Here is an 18572-nt window from a genome sequence, read left to right on the forward strand (position 1 = left end):
GCTTAACTTAGGAGGTTCATATGCTAATTTCTTAGACCTTGAAGGCCGCCTCTTAAGAATGCATTTTAACAGGTTTTTCACCACTAGAGGGTGTTAGTTCATGTTTTTCATATAGATAACACTGTGCTCGTGCACGTGAAGTTACCTGGGAGCCATCACTGATTGGCTAAACTGCAAGTCTGTCAAAAGAACAAATAAAGGGGCAGTCTGCAGAGGCTTAGATACAAGATAATCACAGAGGTAAAAAATATATAAATATAACTGTGTTGGTTATGCAAAAGTAGGGAATGGGTAAACAAGGGATTATCTATCTTTTAAAACAATAACAATTTTGGTGTAGACTGTCCCTTTAATTTTGACTTTAGTGTCCCTTTAAAGCACTAGTCATTTATTTTCATTGATGTATCTTATTTTCTTAACATACATCATCTTTATTCTATTGTGTTATCTTTTCTTTGGAAGCATCAATAGGTTAAGTATGACTAAAGAATGGAAATATTGTATTGCAATATATACAATGACATAAATATTAGTACTATTTACCTCATTATTTAATGACATAAGTACTGTGCTCTAAAGTCAGCTTTTGCAATAATGAGTGGAACAAATTGATTGGATTATATGGTGTTAATAGTGGAGGAGACATAGTGGAGACATAGAAAACTATAAATAAGTCAAGAGAGTTTAATGGGGGTGACCTGTGTCAGGTTTGGCCCCTTGCTTAAAGTCTTTGGTTTAAAGATTCTAAATATTAAAGAGAATTCCAGCAACTGGGAAGCACAGGACAAGCATTGTATCCATGACGGAGAAGACTGAAGAATTTTAATTGTACCTCTTATCTAAACACACCCATCAGCTACTTTACCAATGTGCACCCCCATATTCTCACACCAAATTAAAATATAAAATAGCTTCTCTGACATGTACTTTAGTGATAATACGTGCACATGAGCATTCTACATACTCTAGCTATTATTATTATTATCCTTTATTTGTATAGCTTTGCAAAATTCCATAGCTTTTTTACTCAGTTGATAGCTGTTTGCAGTTTTTTCTGCTATTTTTTCCCACCAGGTTGTGCCTTGGACTTACATAGCACAACTGCAAATATACATCCAAAATGCTCAAATTTTGTTTTTGGGCGCTGCCTGATACTGAATATATTTAAGTTGTAATATCCTTCAAAAGTTTTCTGTTTTATTAGGTAGGGTGCAAACTCTGTTGTGTTTAGTAATTATCTTTTGGGTACAATATCAGAGCACATGGAGAGACTGAACATCCATCAGATGCTGTCTCTTCTACTGTACTCTGGTATTTTGTTGTGCATAGTCATATGCTCTAAATGAAGTTATGTGTTTAGCTCTGTAAGGAATGCTAACAATGAAAAATCCTTTGTATGCAGCTGTGGTAGTAAGTTGATCCAGCACAGTTGTAGATTTTTGGCATAACCCATAAGATCATAACATCATGCAAGTAATGACACTTACATAAATATGTTACAACGCAGTGAGTAGCTGCTTCAGATATCTGTGCATGTTTCTCATTTCTAATGTAGATTTTATAGATTTTCAGAGCAATAATTGTCTGTGGATAGACCATAGTGTTTTCATTATTTCTAATAACTGGCTTATGGTTTCAAGATAAAAAGTAAGACATCAGTTTTAACCTGGAGGATTCACATATAACACATGATTGGTGTAGGGCAGTGTTTTTCAACCAGTGTGCCGTGGCACACTAGTGTGCCATGAGAGATTCTCCGGTGTGCCACGGAAGACTGACAACAGTGTGACATATTTTTTAAATTTTGCTTGTTTTTTATTCTGGGACGTTTTTTTATTTTGAGTGAGTTGATGACTGAGGGTAACTGCGCAGCGACAGCTCACCTCCCCGACCTGTGTTCACACTTGGAAGGAACCCCCACCCACCACAACACATGCCTAGTGCCATCTCAGCACCACGTGACACTTCAATCCCCCATACATGTTGGCGCAGCTTTGCTCTTCCTCCAGAACGGTTCCAGCCAGGTCACGTCACTCACGTTCCTTCTCAGCACAAGGAACATGACTGGAGGACTGGAGACTCACTGGAGAGGAAGAGGGAGGTGCTCCACATATAATCTTTTGCTCCACAGATAACACTTTTCCCGGTGCGCACACGGGGGGGGGGGGGGGGATGACTTTTCCCAGTGCGGGGGTGTCCCTCTTTCAAATTTTGAAATATTGGGAGGTATGTGAAAGGCTCATCAGGCATCATTTACAACCATGACATATTGACATTCATTCACAGACAATCATTATGATTGTTTGTGGATGAATGTCAATATGTCATGTATAGTTTGTAGAAGGCATGGCATGACAGCACAGTACAGTGTGTGTGTATATGTATATGTATGTATATATATATATATATATATATATATATATATATGCTGTATTAAGCTACAATGTGTGATTTTGTAAAATTTTGGGATGGTGGTGTGCCACAGGATTTTTTAATGTAAAAAAGTGTGCCACGGCAAAAAAAGGTTGAAAATCATTGGTGTAGGGTATAGGGATGTAAACCTCAGGGAAATCTGCCCTTGCAAAAAAAAAAAAAAAAAAAGCCAGGGAAATTCTGAAATATGTAAGGAAATAATATGTTGGAGATAAAAAAAACACATTGCAAGAATAAGACACTGTGCTCCTGTGAATAGTAAAATAATAATAGTTTTATTCCAAGAGTAATGCACAGGAACAAACCTTTATATTCCCCTTTAGAGTCTTGTAATTGTTGTCTTCTCTAGTAGGTTTTAGGGTAATATTAGTTCAAAGAATTCATGAAACATCATAGCCACACAATTGTGTTGCTGCTTTCGCAGTCCTGGAGACAATTTTGTGCAACCTTAATATGAAGTGGCAATAAGTCAGTTTTACAACAGTTTTGATAAATGGCAAATGTTATGCCAATAAGCAATTTTACCTGCTGGGTGTCTTAAATTGTTTATCAATAGTTATTCTACCTTTATTTTGTCATTTGAAATAGTTGCTTTTTGAATGTAGAAACCGCCACCTACACTCAAAGTTTCAGTATTGCAATGCTGGCTACGAAAAAGCTATGTAAGCAAGAGATAGCAGCATAAATCGACCCTCCAGTAAGGGGGGGGGGGGGGAGAGCATAGCCCATTTGAAAGGGTATTCATACAGCTGCTTTGAATAGAACAACTTGTTATCACCTGCTTGCCTTAGTAAATTGACCCTTTAAAGACTTGTTTCACTGCAGAATCAATGTTTGAAATATGCTACATCAAGCAGGCGCTATTCTTTGTTTAAAGGTGCTGCTTGATCTAATATTTGAGATTTTCTGCAATGTAATTGGTGATGCCCTATGTACTATGGGAAGTGATGAATACACAGTATTAAATCAAAAGCATCACAGTACTTGTCACAAATAACATACAATAGAAAAAAGGTCTTTTCAGGGCCGGCTCAACCATGGGACCAACGAACCCAGGCAGCACTTAGAAAGGGGCAGCACTTCAGAGTCAGTCACTGTAAGACCCAGACCTCTCCTGTGCTCTGTCCCTGTGGGGGAAGCATTCAAGGTGGGACAAGAACATCTCTTATCTATCTTCCTTTCCACTTTTTGCGCAATTGTGCATAAGCATTGGTTGCAGGCAGGCTTAGTAAGGTCAGCAACCAGGCTAGTAGGTCAATATGCTAATCAGTAATGTTACTACTACTGGGGAGGGGCATCATTGTATTCTTCAACCCATGCAGCTCAATATCTTGAGCCGGCCCTGCGTCTTTTTAAATAGTAGTTGTGTGTAAACTTAAAGGGACAGTCTAGTCAAAATTAAGCTTTCGTGATTCAAGTAGGGCATGTAATTTTAAAAAACTTTCCAATTTACTTTTATCTTCAAATTTGCTTTGTTCTCTTGGTATTCTTTGTTGAAGGCTAGGTAGGCTCATATGCTAATTTCTAAGCCCTTGAAGGCTACTTCTTATCTAAATGTGTTTTTACAGTTTTTCTCAGCTAGACAGCCCTAGTTTATGTGTGCCATATAGATAACTGTGCTCACTCCCGTGGAGTTATTTATGAAACAGCACTAATTGGCTAAAATGCAAGTCTGTCAAAATAACTGAAATAAGGGGTCAGTCTGCAGAGCCTTAGATACAAGATAATCACAGAGGTAAAAAGTGTATTAATATAACTGTGTTGGTTGTGCAAAACTGGGAAATGGGTGATTAAGGGATTATCTTTCTTTTTAAACAATAACAAATCTGGAGTGACTGTCCCTTTAAGCAGTCAATATGTAGCTATTTTAAGCAGTGCTGTTTTAGTCTCACTACTAAATACGCTGATGTTTGATCCTTCAGGTGCCGCTCAATCCTTGAAGTTCCATTGCATGGGCTATTACATTCACAATAAACCATCTAAAAGATAAGGCATAGAGCACATCTCAAGAGTACTCCAGTGCTCTTAAAAAAGCACTGGAGTGGAAGCAGAGGAAGGAAGCCCAAACTCATGTTGTAAGTCAGCGGGCATTTCTTTCCCCGATCACAGTACACTGCAAGTGCAATCTCTTCTATAAATAGTAAGTGGGATTTTATATCTGCCTGTTATTATTAAATGCATGCTGCTTTGAATAGGGGTTGCCTTATCTTTTAGATGGTTTAATGGGAAGTGATGTAATTTATTCTATCATCAGTGATGTCATAAGGATATCTATGGTGCTATTGATGATTTGACATATGATACCATAAACAAATTTCCAGGAAACAGTATCAAAATGTAGAATTTTCTTGATTTAACTGGGCTTATAAACTTGTGCTTATTGATAATGCAGACTTTTTATTTGACACCTTATATCTAACACATGTTTATATAGTGTTGCCCAGTGGTGTAACCAAGTCTTTATGTTTTGTTTTTTTATATAGTCATACAATCTGTTTTTACATATATTTTATTGCTGTTTTCTGGGCTTGTATAACATAAGGGGATGAGTGTGCAAGTTAAATGATTCATTGCATACTACAAACATTGCAAAGCATAATCATCAAAACATCCAAGCTTGAAGTCAGGCTCTATTATAGCATTAACATTCTTGTAAAAATTGTTAAAGCAGGGGTTTTAATATATTTTTTCAACATTCTCTGTAGTCTTCTTCTTGACTAAAAAACCCATTAAGTTTTATGAGCAGGATGTGGCTTAATTTACCAGACTGCTACGTATAAATGTCATTGAAACAACATGTTAACTAGTCTAAAGTATTTTGTGCCTAATTAATAAGTCTCCATATAATTAGCATCTCTATTTCATCCAAATAAAAAATTACATAGTTTTAATTCATCTGTGAAGAATTTCCTTATTCCAGCATCTGATGGATAATCATTTTTCCAAAATTTAAAGGGACATTCACATTATACATAAGAGGTCATCATACATTTATATTTTAAATATTTGCACATTTAAAGGGACAGTCTACTCCAGAATTTTTATTGTTTAAAAAGATAGATAATTCCTTTATTACCTATTCCCCAGTTTTGCATAACTAACACGGTTATATAAATATACTTTTTACCTCTGTGATTACCTAGTATCTAAGCTTCTGCAGACTGACCCTTATTTCAGTTCTTTTGACAGACTTGCATTTTACCTGATCAGTGCTGACTGCTAGTAACTCCATGGGCACAAACTCAATGCTATCTATATGGCACACATGAACTAATGTCCCCTAACTGTGAAAAACGGTCAAATGCATTCAGATAAGAGGCTGCCTTCAAGGGCTTAGAAATTAGCATATGAGCCTACCTTGGTTTAGCTTTCAACTAAGAATACCAAGCGAACAAAGCAAATTTGATGATAAAAGTAATTTGAAAAGTTGTTTAAAATCGCATGCCCTATCTGAATCATGAACGTTTAATTTTGACTAGACTGTCCCTTTAAGTCTAATAAATGTATAAAAGGCAAACATGAGTAATTATTTATTGATACTAAATTCCACAGAGTACAAAAATAGGTATCTGAGATACATAAAATTAATAATTATAGATAAAACAGAACAAATACTAGAGAAGAAATACCCTGCTTTGAAGAACTTACCGTTACATTTGATGTTTCTATATTACAATCTATACATTTAGCATAGCTAGAGCCTAAATGTAATTACTCATTTAAACATAAACACATATATTGATGGCACAAAATGCTAAATATTTTCCATTATAAATGTATGTAATAAAATCTGCAATTGGCTAAAATCTAACACGATGGAACAAGTTTAAACACTGTACTTGCATTTGTTCTGCATATTTTTTCCCCCCCAAAAGAAGGCAGAGGTAATACATATTCCAATGAATTCTATTTCAGCTGAACAAAAAGTAGAGCAATATTTACGTATTTCCCAGATTTGATGTTTAAGGTCATTGGGAGCGGTGTCCCATTTAAATCCCTGCCCTGCATTATTTTTGCATTTCCTTCCAATGTCATTTAATTCAATGAAGCAATTGAACAAATATCTTTTTTTAGAAAACAATCAGTTCACACTATATAGATTGTTTTAATAGATACCATTTTAAACTTTATCCCATCTGTTCTACAGCCTCATTATAAATGTAAAATGAACATAATTCACTGTTGCATAATAACAAAGAAAATGTAAATGATCAGAACATGTGTGTATTCTTTAATTCATAAAATATGCATCTGTTGTTTTTTCTTTTATTACTGAATCAAGCCAAATAAACAGTTTCAGAATATTCCTAATGGCATTTATATTTTCCTAAAAACCTTTAAAGTTCATTCCTAAATGCTACAATTCTAGCCATTTTTACACAGGACTGCTTATTTTTAACTTCTTTTTTTCACTTAACCTTTTATGCAATCTGATTACACTATTTAAAGGGCAGTCCATTCCTGAAAGAAAATTAATATATAAAAGGGAATAAAAAACAAACAGATGAATGCCATTGTGAGAGTTCCAATATACATTTTTTAAACTACAGCATTTATTTAGTTTTCAAAAGGTTATTGATATATTTATGAAATGTAAATGTAATGCTAAGATTGACCTTAATGCTCAAACATTGTGCTAAATGAAATATTACAAATTATTTTTATCTGAGCTGAGTGATGTATTGTTTACAAATCTGCTGTATTCTCCATTTTCTGTAAAACTGACAAATTAACTGCCTCACACTCCTGTTGCAAATCAAAATAAAAGTTACTACCTCTTTTTTTTTAATAGCGATTTCTGTTTATCCAACATATGCCAATCAAGCTGGAATTATTTAATGGTGGATTGGAATAATAACAGCCCCCATATATGTATGTAAGTACTTGGCATTCAACTAATAGTGTTACCATGACAACAACTTCTCAGAGCTGTGATGATGTTAAAGCAAATATATATATAATCTTACAATGTTTTTTCAATAGGTCCTAACATCATATATAAAGAATGAGCATTGTTTCCTATTACTGCAAGCAGCAGCATTTGGCTCTTTTTGGTACCAGATTTATTTATCAATCATTTGGGGAATTCTCCTTTCTGTTCTCCTATAAGTTCTCCACAGCTCTCTTTAGGAGAGGAGCACATGTGCGCCCATATTTATCATAAAAAAGTTGTTTTTTCTCCATGGGAGAGCTGAGGAGAGCTGGGGAGAACTAATGATAAATTTCTCCAGTCGGATTAGTATCTTCTCCTTATTTATCACTAAAAATAAGCAACTATTCTCCATGTCAATCATTTATAAACCAATAGAAATCTATATACAGCCTTCCTAGTAGCTTTGTTAACGCCCCTCTTCAGCAAACTTTCATATAATAAAATAGATCTACATTTTCATTGTTTTTGTGCTTAAATTTTAGCGCTTTTTTATATCTTATTTTTATGCCACAATAGATATAATTTTTGTGCTCTGTTATATATTATTTTGGTGCTCCATTATATATTTTTTTTTTACTCCATCATAAATTATTATTGCAGTCCAATAACCATTATTATTGTGCTTTGTTATAGATAATTTTTGCACCTTGTAGAGCCCTTTTTTTTGTGTGTAACTGCTTCTACAACTGGTAGAGAATAGATTTCTAATGCTGTTCTCCACTGTAACTATGGAGAACTTTAAGGTAGGAACTTGCAGGAGAACTTTCAGTCCTCCACAGGAGAATATAAATGATAAATTTGTAACTAGGAGAATTATGAGGAGAACTATATGAAATACGACTAAAAAGATCTAATTTAACCCTTTTTTTGGAGAACATGTTCTCCAAGGAGAGTTAGAACAGAGTAGGAGAATTTTACAGTCGAACTTGCCCAATTTTAGGAGTATTTTTGAATGATAAATAGGAGAATTATTTCTCATGAGAACTTTTAGGAGAAAATATAGGAGAATTGGAATGATAAATAGAGCCCAAAGTGCGACGCACAAATATCTGGATTTGCACAGACATTTGTGTGTTACACTTTAACACAAATAAATCTATTGCAAAAAAGAGCCACAGATATTTCTTTGTTGCACTTTGACATGAATAAATCTGATGCAGTAAAAAGTCAATTGCCACTGCTTGCAGACATTTTCGCCATTTGATAAAAAAATGCACATGCCTAAGATACACACATATACGTATGTATATATATATATATATATATATATATATATATATATATATATCATTTCTTTGTTTTTGGTCTGCTATAGCTATTAGGGGCCTGTATTTGGCAGTTAATCCTCAAAATGTGATTGTATCTAATTAATTCAGAGAAAGATAACAAATTATAAGATTTCCAATGGTTACAAGCAAGTGCCAACTGTAAGTCTATCAGGACAGTGGCATGAATTTTGTCACTCTTAAAGGGCCATTATACACTCATTTTTTTCTTTGCATAAATGTTTTGTAGATGATCTGTTTATAAAGCCCATAAAGTTTTTTGTTTTTTTTAATGTATAATTTTGCCTTTTTTTAAATAACATTTCTCTGATTTTCAGACTCCTAACCAAGCCCCAAAGTTTTATTTGAATACCGTCAGCTACCTTCTCCAGCTTGCTCCTGTTTGTGTAAAGGGTCTTTTCATATGCAAAAGAAGGGGGAGGGGGGGAGTGTCTCATTTACCACTTGCAGTGGGCTTTCCAACTGCCTTTTCAACAGAGCTAAACTGAAAGCTTCTAAGTAAGTTTTTAAACCATTTTATACTGGATTTTTATATCAGTATCTGTGCATCTTATTCTTTATAGTAGTGTCTATTACATGCAGTTATATGAAAATGAGTCTATACTGTCTCTTTAAGCATGTACAATCATAATTAGCTACATTGGAATATAATTCACATTTCAAAATATATATGCTGAATGAGCTGCATAGTCAGTGCAAAACCAACTGAAGTTAAAAGTTCAAAATGTATCAGTACAAAAGTTAAAAAACACAACATTGGCTAACACCGCTCCTCTCAACACCACAGCTGTTATCTTACGCATTTCCTGCCTTAACAGCACTTTATCAGGCAACAGCTGACATAGTTGTTCTTTAAAGAGCAGCAAATTAACCCCTTAGTTATCATAACAACTTACTACATAAATATGCTCAACTAAAAAGTCTGTATGAAGTTAATAGTACTGTATAAAAACCAACTGATGAGTTGCATGTGGCTTGACAATCAACAGCTGAATATCCCAAGTCCTTAAAGGGACAGTCTACACCTTAGTCATCTTAAAGTATTATTTCAGATTAAGCTGCAAATATCCTCCTGCACTTTTTTTTATATCATGCAGCAGTAACAGTAAAAAAGTTATTATAAAATGACTATATTTCTGCTCACTTTGAAATGGCTGCTAAGCTCTGCCCACTGATGACATCATGATCTGGGCTGCATCTATGCACTCTGCTGAATAGCATTGACAGTCTTCTGAATCCAATTAGGGAGTCTTTTATAACTAGTGAAGCCTTTAATGCAGCCCAGATCATGAATGTCATCAGTGGGCAGAGCTTGGCAGCAATATCATAGTGACCAGAAACAATAGTAATTTAATATAACTATTTTTACTGTTACTGCTGCATGATACACAAAGTGTGCAGGAGGATATTTGCAGCTTAATCTAAAGTAGGACTTTGATATGACTAAGGTGTAGACTGTCCCTTTAAGATTGAGAAGTGATTGACTGAACCATTCTAGTGAGATATAATAGCAAGTAAAAGTTAAGTATTATCAATGTAGGTGATAGTATCCAAGTTTTTGACATTCAACATAGAAATTGTAAAACTTGCTTTCCCATGATACAGTCAGGTAAAAATCACTCTCTTTTTTGAAATCCCATCTGTTTGGAGAAAACATGTTTAATCCAAAAATGCCTAAAGGCTACAATATAATCTTCAGCACCTACTCTAATACTGTTGATTTATCTCCACCTATCCATAGAACAGAAATGTCTTTATCCAATGGGGCCTATCTATCAAGCTTTGAATGGAGCTTGATGCTCCGTGTTTCTGCCGAGCCTGCACAAAGACCGCTGCTCCATAACCTGTCCGCCTGCTCTGAGCAGGCGGACAGACATCGCCGGAAATCAACCCGATCGACAATGATCGGGTTGATTGACACCCCCCTGCTGGCGGCCGGTTGGCCGCGAGTCTGCAGGGAGCGGCGTTGCACCAGCAGCTCTTGTGAGTTGCTGGTGCAATGCTGAATACGGAGAGCGTATTGCTCTCCATATTCAGCGTAGTCTGGAGGACCTGATCCACACTGTCGTATCAGGTCCGCCAGACTTTGATAAATAGGGCCTATGTATTCTGTATTAAGATCTGAAAATGATCACTGTCTAATCATGATTTGTGTGTGTAATATGTTGCTGCTCTACAGGAAAGAGAATTGGTGATGCAGATAAGGATCTTAATTTCAAATGTAAAAATCGGATCCAAATACATTATTAGTAAAGGGATATGAAAGGGATTTCAAAGGGATATGAAACCAAAAAATGCTCTTTTGTGATTCAGAGAGAGCATACAATTTTGTTCCCATGGTCAGGGCCGGCGTTTTGTAATAGGCAACATAGGCGCTTGCCTTAGGGCGCACCAGCAGGGGGGCGCTGAGAGCAGTGCTGACTGCTGCCTATGATGATAAAAAAATGCATTTTTATTTTTTGAAAATTTGATCCACCATCACCATCATCTGTGCCGCGCGCCTGTCGCACCTAAACTGTTTAAGTCTTTAACACTGTTTTTAGACTTTAGACTACTCAGTCACCAATTCCATTTCCACCAGCCCTGTCCCGCTCCCTCCCACAGTGGGCTGGCCTGGAGTCCGTGCACGCTGTGCGTGCGTTTGTGACCGACCATGTTGTCAGACCGACAAGATGTCAGAGCTGAGAGCTCATTGGAGTGGAGGACTGGTGATGAGGCGCGCGGAGGCGGAGCTCACTTCAATTGTGTCACTGACTCACTCTGAGAGCGGGAGAAAGCAGCCACAGCCGCCTGACGTCTCCACGTTACAGACTCAGAGAGTCACACACTGTCTGGCTCCATGATCCTCCATCTGAGCCATCAGCCACGTGAGGTGAGTGAGCCCGCTGCCCGCTACCTGCCCCACTACCCGCTGCCCACAGTTGCAGAGTCAGACCTCAGATGAGACGACCAGTCCAGGTGAAGTCGTCCTCGATGAGGAGTGACTGTGAGGAGAGCGAGGATTGCAGGTAGGAAGTTCTGGAATGGCTGTGGTCCTGGGGGTGGGCACATAGCACACTTGATTGATAATGGCCCGTGGGGGGTCTCATGAAGGGTGAGGGTCTGGACTGGGGGCTGGGGCCGTCTAATGTACTGATTTTAAATTTAACCAGCAAACCCATAATAAGCAGGAGCCAGGCCAGCCTCTAAATCTATGGATGGAATAATTGTATTTTAACGTCCCTGCAGCTGGCCAGGCCTGTGTCCACACCATAGGGCAAGTTTCTAATCCCATTTGGTATAAATTACTAGGCATATAGGACAGGTCAGTGCTCAGTGTTTATATTCCAGGCACTTACAGGTAAGAAGACTCTAAAGTGGGGAATCAAACAAGGGGGTGTTTTTTTTTTAATTATTATTTCTTGCTAGCTGGTAGGAATATAAACTGGATCTGGATGTCCATGTCAGGAAGAATAATTTCACTCTAAGGGATAAAAACTAGGCTTTAAAGCCAGGGACATGTTTCTTTCTCAACCTGGGAATAATATATATATTGTGTATTCAAGCCAGGGGGTAGTCTTTTTCTATTGCAAACTGGTAGAAAAAAAACTGTATTTTTGTCTAGGTTTTTTTTTTTCTGTTTTTATTCCCCCCCCCCCAGTTAGTTTTAATCAAATTCAGGAGCTGTCAGCAGGCTTTAAGCCCTATATTATGGATTATTCAAAAAAATTATCACATTAATTTATATACAGTATATAAATTAATGTGACAATATTTTTTATAATCCATAAAATAGGGCTTAAAGCCTGACGGCTCCTGAATTTGATTAAAACTAACTGGGGATAAAAACAGAAATAAAAAACCCTAGACAAAAATACAGTTTTTTTTTCTACCAGTTTGCAATAGAAAAAAACTACCCCCTGGCTTGAATACACAATATATATATATTATTCCCAGGTTGAGAAAGAAACATGTCCCTGGCTTTAAAGCCTAGTTTTTATCCCTTAGAGTGAAAATGATTCTTCTTGACATGGACATCCAGATCCAGTTTATATTCCTATTAGCTGGCAAGAAATAATAATTAATAAAAAAAACACCCCCTTGGTTTGATTCCCCATTTAGAATCTTCTTACCTGTAAGTGCCTGGAATATGAACACTGACCTGTCCTATATGCCTAGTAATTTATACCAAATGGGATTAGAAACTTGCCCTATGGTGTGGACACAGGCCTGGCCAGCTGCAGGGACGTTAAAATACAATTATTCCATCCATAGATTTAGAGGCTGGCCTGGCTCCTGCTTATTATGGGTTTGCTGGTTAAATTTAAAATCAGTACATTATAGACGGCGCCAGACCCTTACCCTTCAGATAATATACTTAAAAAATATTCTTAATAAAATACCTGATTTCATCTCATAACCCATAGAACAGCCATATCCCATAATAACCTATGCCTGCAGCTTGTTTGAGAGATTCACAATTTGTATTTAGGACGGAGAATAATCTATTGTTCATTTGCTTATGTATGTGTGTGTGTATGTATGTGTGCCCTTTGTCATTGTGTGTGTATAAATATGTATGTGGTTGTGTGTGTATAAATGTGTGTGTGTCTGTCATTATGTATGTATGTTTGTGTGTGTGCGCAAATATGTATGTGTGTGTATGAATGTATAAATGTGTGTGCATGAGTGTGTAAATATGTATGTGTATAAATGTGTGTGCATGAGTATGTGTAAATATGTGTGTGTATGTATATATATATATATATATATATATATATATATATATATATACACAAACAAAGAGGTATCAGCGCACATCCATTTTCAAAAGCACAACATATTTTTTACTGCTGCAAAAAATTGCCTGCATATACATCAAGAGACAACTATTCTTTTTTAAATAATATTGGGAACTTAGTCACACAATATGGCCATATTTTGCTTAGCCAGTCACCGCGTACAAGGTGCCCCAATTCGACTGGTCCTACTCTAAGTCCTTTTGCCACAGAGGGCTGAAACATTCCTGCTTTTACTCTTCATAATAGAATGAGACTCCCTGGCTTTTTATTCACAACTCTTTAACACTGTAATGAGCACACCTGAACTTGGGTGGGGTGCTCAAACCAATGGGAGATGGTCAGTCTCCCTGGTAATTTTAAATACAAATACAAAATTTGTTTTTTTAGCACACCTTACAAAAAGTTTAAATCAACATCTGGGAGTGCTGCCAATATGACCCAGTAATTACACAAACAAAGAGGTATCAGCGCACATCCATTTTCACTGTGTGTGTATATATATATTGTATGAACATTTTGTTACCTGCTATGTTGTGCAGAGCCACCACTTTGGCACATTGATATGTAGAAATTAACTATTATATCCATTACACATTACTAGAACATTTTGTTAAGAATCAGTAATGGCAGGGTAAATCATATATATATATATTTTTTTTGGGGGGGGGGCGGCAAAATGTGTATTCGCCTGTGTAGCCAAAAATCCTAGCACCGGCCCTGCCCATGGTTTACTTTACTGAAGAGATGCCTAGCTAGGTGTCTGGAGCGCTACATGGTAGAAAATAATGCTACTATCTAGTGCTCTTGCAAATGGATTACATTCTTTCAAACTGCTACTATATAATGCACCAGATACATGCACGCTCCTGAGTTTACGCCCCTGCTTTTCAACAAAAGATACCAAGAGAATGAAGAAAATGTGATAATAGAAGTAAATTATAAAGTTGTGTAAAATTGTATGCTCTGTCTGAATCGTGAAAGGAAAAACTTGAGTTTCATGTCCCTCAAAATTTTATGCTCTTTCTGAATTACAAAAGAGCATTTTTTGGTTTCATATCCCTTTAAAAGTGAATATTACAAATAATGTATTTGGATCCGATTTTTACATTTGAGATTAAGATCCTTATCTGCATCACCAATTCTCTTTCATTTAGAGCAGCAACATATTACACAAAAAAAACAAATAAACAAAACATGAATTATCAAGTTATTCTAAGGATAGTACACTAGAGGAGTTTATAAGCCAATAAAACCAAATATACAAATAATGGTCTTTATAAATCAATACATTAGCCACTAACTCTAAATCATTATGTAGTTTTACAATCATATTTAAAGGGACATGAAACCCCAAAAATGTTCTTTTGTGATTCAGATAGAGCATGTAATATTAAACAGATTTCCAATTTACTTTTAAAATCTAATTTGTTTTGTTCTCTTGGTATCCTTTACTGAAAAGGATTCATAGGTAGGATCAGGAGCTGCTGATTGGTGGCTGCGCATATATGCCTCATGTAGCTGATTGGTGGCTGCGCATATATGCCTCATGTAATTGTCTCACCCAATGTGTTCAGCTACTTCCCAGTAGTGCATTGCTGCTTCTTCAACAAAGGATACCAGAAGAATGAAGCAAATTAGGTAATAAAAGTAAATTGGAGAATTGTATTCTCTGTCTGAATTATTAAAGAAATGGTTGTTTCATGTCTATTTATTGTAGATTTAATGGACTCTCCAAACATGGCAATAGAATTTCATATTTCATCACAAAAAATATTTAATATGTTTTTTTGTGTTTCTTTAACCCTTGAAAAGGTTTATTCAAGGTTGCATTCCATTGGGAATAATTCAATATCTTAAATACATGGAATTAAATGTCAATTGTAACACAGTGATAAAGGAGGAAGTACAGATTGTTGATGGATGTAAGTAAGGCAAGATCTTTGGACTGTAAATGTGTAATTTTAACTTTGCCACCAAGGTAATAAGCAACATCAAACACTTGTAGTTACAATGTTCATTTGATAAAGATGTACATTTTGAACTCTCTCTTTAGCACATGATTGAGGTAAAATGACTTATACTTGTAGTAGGGTCATGTTGTGCTGCTTGAACGTTAGCATCTGTTATGTTCTAATTTTCCAATTTGCACTTTTTTTTGTCAATGACACAACATTTCCCTTTTTGAAATTGCAATACAATGGCATGTGAATAAGACAACACAAATACTTTGTTCAACAGCACAAAGAGTACTCATTTGTAGACTGAATTAAGTTTACCCACTTCAAAGGCACTATCTGCGACCTACTTTTGTATTCACTAAAGAAACTTGTTAATTTCAATAAGCCTAGAATAAATGGAAAAACTTATATTGCAATACAATGTTTTGATCTTTTCTTGTATTTTACAGGATGTAGGGATGGATCCGTATAAGAATTTTCATAGAGAGTCGGGTTCTTTTATGTTACAATATCAGTGTAGTCTTGCTGAAACGTTTCATTATTCCCCTTTGTGCTGTGTTTGCCTCTGTGTGTTTTGAGTTTGCTTTCTACACAACGTCACTATTTTGGACTTGTGTAATATCTGTTAAACCCACAATCTAATAATAATAATCATTTTGCTTTTACAGAAACAAATAGATATGCAAAAGGTCAGTTGTAGATGATCATAAATTATTGCAAACCAAAGAGTGTTGTCTGGAAAATTTCAGGTGGGATAAAAGAGCATAGTTGTGTCATGACAGATCCCATACTTCAGCGTTTACATATATCAGCTATATACAGGCTGACATTGGATGTGTCTTATTATTTTTGCAAGATATCATATGCTTGTGTTATCCTGGCAATAACTCTAAAAGGTCATTTTTAAAAATATAATTTTCTTCTCTAAAGTTGTTAATGTCTAGTTGCTTGTAAAAGTTCAAAGGAACACGAGCTATGATATATATGAGCAGCAATCAAAACTAGCCTTTTAAACTGAGACCAACAAAAGATTTCCACATACACTCATATATAACCTCTCTCTTAAAGAAACATTAGACTCAAAGGGGCATATTTAGCAAGTTCCGTATAGAACTCGAGGCCCCTTGTTGCCTTCAGGCTCGCCGGAAACAGTAGTTATGAAGCAGCCGTCTAAAGACCGCTGCTCCATAATTTGTCCGCCTGTTCTGAGGCGGCAGACAGAAATCAACCCAATCGAATACGATCAGGTTGATTGACACCCCCTGCTAGCGGCCGATTGCCGCAAATCTGCAGGGGGCGGCATTGCACAAGCAGTTCACAAGAACTGCTGGTGCAATGATAAATGCTGACAGCGTATCATGTCCACTCGCACATTGTTAAATATGCCCCATAGTATATATAATCAATGAAAGCTCAGCATTGTAAAATAAAATGTATATATATATATATATATATATATATATATATATATATATATATATATATATATAATAAATGTTTTCAAATATTGATCACTTATTTTTTTAGCACCATATGCCAGGTTTTGCAAATCAAGAGCAGTCTATAGGTACACATCATGAAAATCTTGGTGGGATCCATTTTCCTGGTCTCCTTTGATGTGGCGTAAATGAAAATGTGCTCTAACCACTTTGTAGAACATTACAGAATTAGGTAAATATCACCCTAATTAAAAGTTCAATAAAGTAATTTTGCACACAAATATATACATACATCAGAAAATAAACATACATAACTATATGAATATAAATAAATCACTTAAAACTGTCGCTCTATTTGTTAGTAACATTTCCACAAATTCTTTTTTTGTGTTTACTCTCCCTTTAAATATGATGAATGCACTCTTTGCAAGGCGTCTAAAAGTATTCTTTCCAGAAGTATTTTACAGCACAAGCAGGTACAATTAACAATGAATGCATACTCAAATTTGTAGCTATCTACACAGGTCAGCCTTACCTTAAAGGGACATTATACACTAATTTTTTCTTTGCATAAATGTTTTGTAGATTATATATTTATATAGCCCATAAAGTTTTTTTTTAAATGTATAGTTTTGCTTATTTTTAAATAACATTGCTCTGTTTTTCAGACTCCTAACCAAGCCCCAAAGTTTTATGAGAATACCGACAGATACCTACTCCAGCTTGCTCCTGTTTGTGTAAAGGGCCTTTTCATATGCAAAAGAAGGGGCAGGGGGGAGTGTCTTATTTCCCTCTTGCAGTGGGCTTTCCAGCTACCTTTTCAACAGAGCTAAACTGAGAGCTTCTAAGTAAGTTTTTAATTTTTTTTATATAGGATGTTTATATCAGTATCTGTGCATCTTATTCTTTATAGTAGTGTCTATTACATGCAGTCATATGAAAATGAGTGTATACTGTCCCTTTAAGAACTATGCTGGGCAAACTAAGCTAAGACTTAACTTGTATTAATTGTATAATGTTCTAAAATGTACAGCATTTTTCAGTATTGATAAACATTGCAATGGGTAACATTCACCAAGTGGACTCTCTCCAGTTTCACTTATTCCTATGTTATTCAATAAAAGGGACCGTCAAGTCCAAAAAAAACTTTCATGTTTCAAATAGGGCATGCAATTTTAAACAACTTTCCAATTTACTTGTATCAGCAATTTTGCTTTGTTCTCTTGGTATTCTTAGTTGAAAGCTAAAACTAGGAGGTTAATATGCTAATTGAAGGCCGCCTCTAATCTAAATGCATTTTGATAGTTTCTCACCACTAGAGGGCATTAGTTCACGTGTTTCATAAAGATAACATTGAGCTCTTGCACGTGAATTTACCATGAAGACAGCTCTGATTGGCTAAAATGCAAGTCTGTCAAAAGAACTGAAATAAGGGGGCAGTCTGCCGAGGCTTAGACATAAGGTAATTACAGAGGTAAAACGTGTATAATTATAACTGTGTTGGTTATGCAAAACTGGGGAATTGGTAATTAAGGGATTATCTATCATTTAAAACAACAAAAATTCTGGTGTTGACTGTCCCTTTAAAGGGACATGAAACCCAAAATGTTACTTTCATGATTCAGATAGAGCACCGGTTTTCAAACCTGTCCTCAGACCTCCCTAACAGGCCACATTTTGAGGATATCGTAATTAGAGCACAAGTGAAATAATCAGCTGATTAGTAAACATTGTTATTTTAC

The 18572-nt window shown here is 35.8% G+C and overlaps 1 long non-coding RNA gene across 1 annotated transcript; it reads left to right on the forward strand.

Moving 5' to 3' along the window:
- The first annotated feature begins 4559 nt into the window (after positions 1 to 4559).
- Positions 4560 to 17573, forward strand: LOC128647760 (uncharacterized). The gene is made up of 3 exons (XR_008400407.1): positions 4560 to 4573; positions 7226 to 7309; positions 17499 to 17573. It is a non-coding gene; the product is annotated as an uncharacterized LOC128647760 (long non-coding RNA).
- The last annotated feature ends 999 nt before the right edge of the window (positions 17574 to 18572 follow it).

The sequence above is a fragment of the Bombina bombina genome, chromosome 2 (assembly GCF_027579735.1).
Source record: "Bombina bombina isolate aBomBom1 chromosome 2, aBomBom1.pri, whole genome shotgun sequence".
In the NCBI taxonomy this organism is placed as follows: Eukaryota; Metazoa; Chordata; class Amphibia; order Anura; family Bombinatoridae; genus Bombina; species Bombina bombina.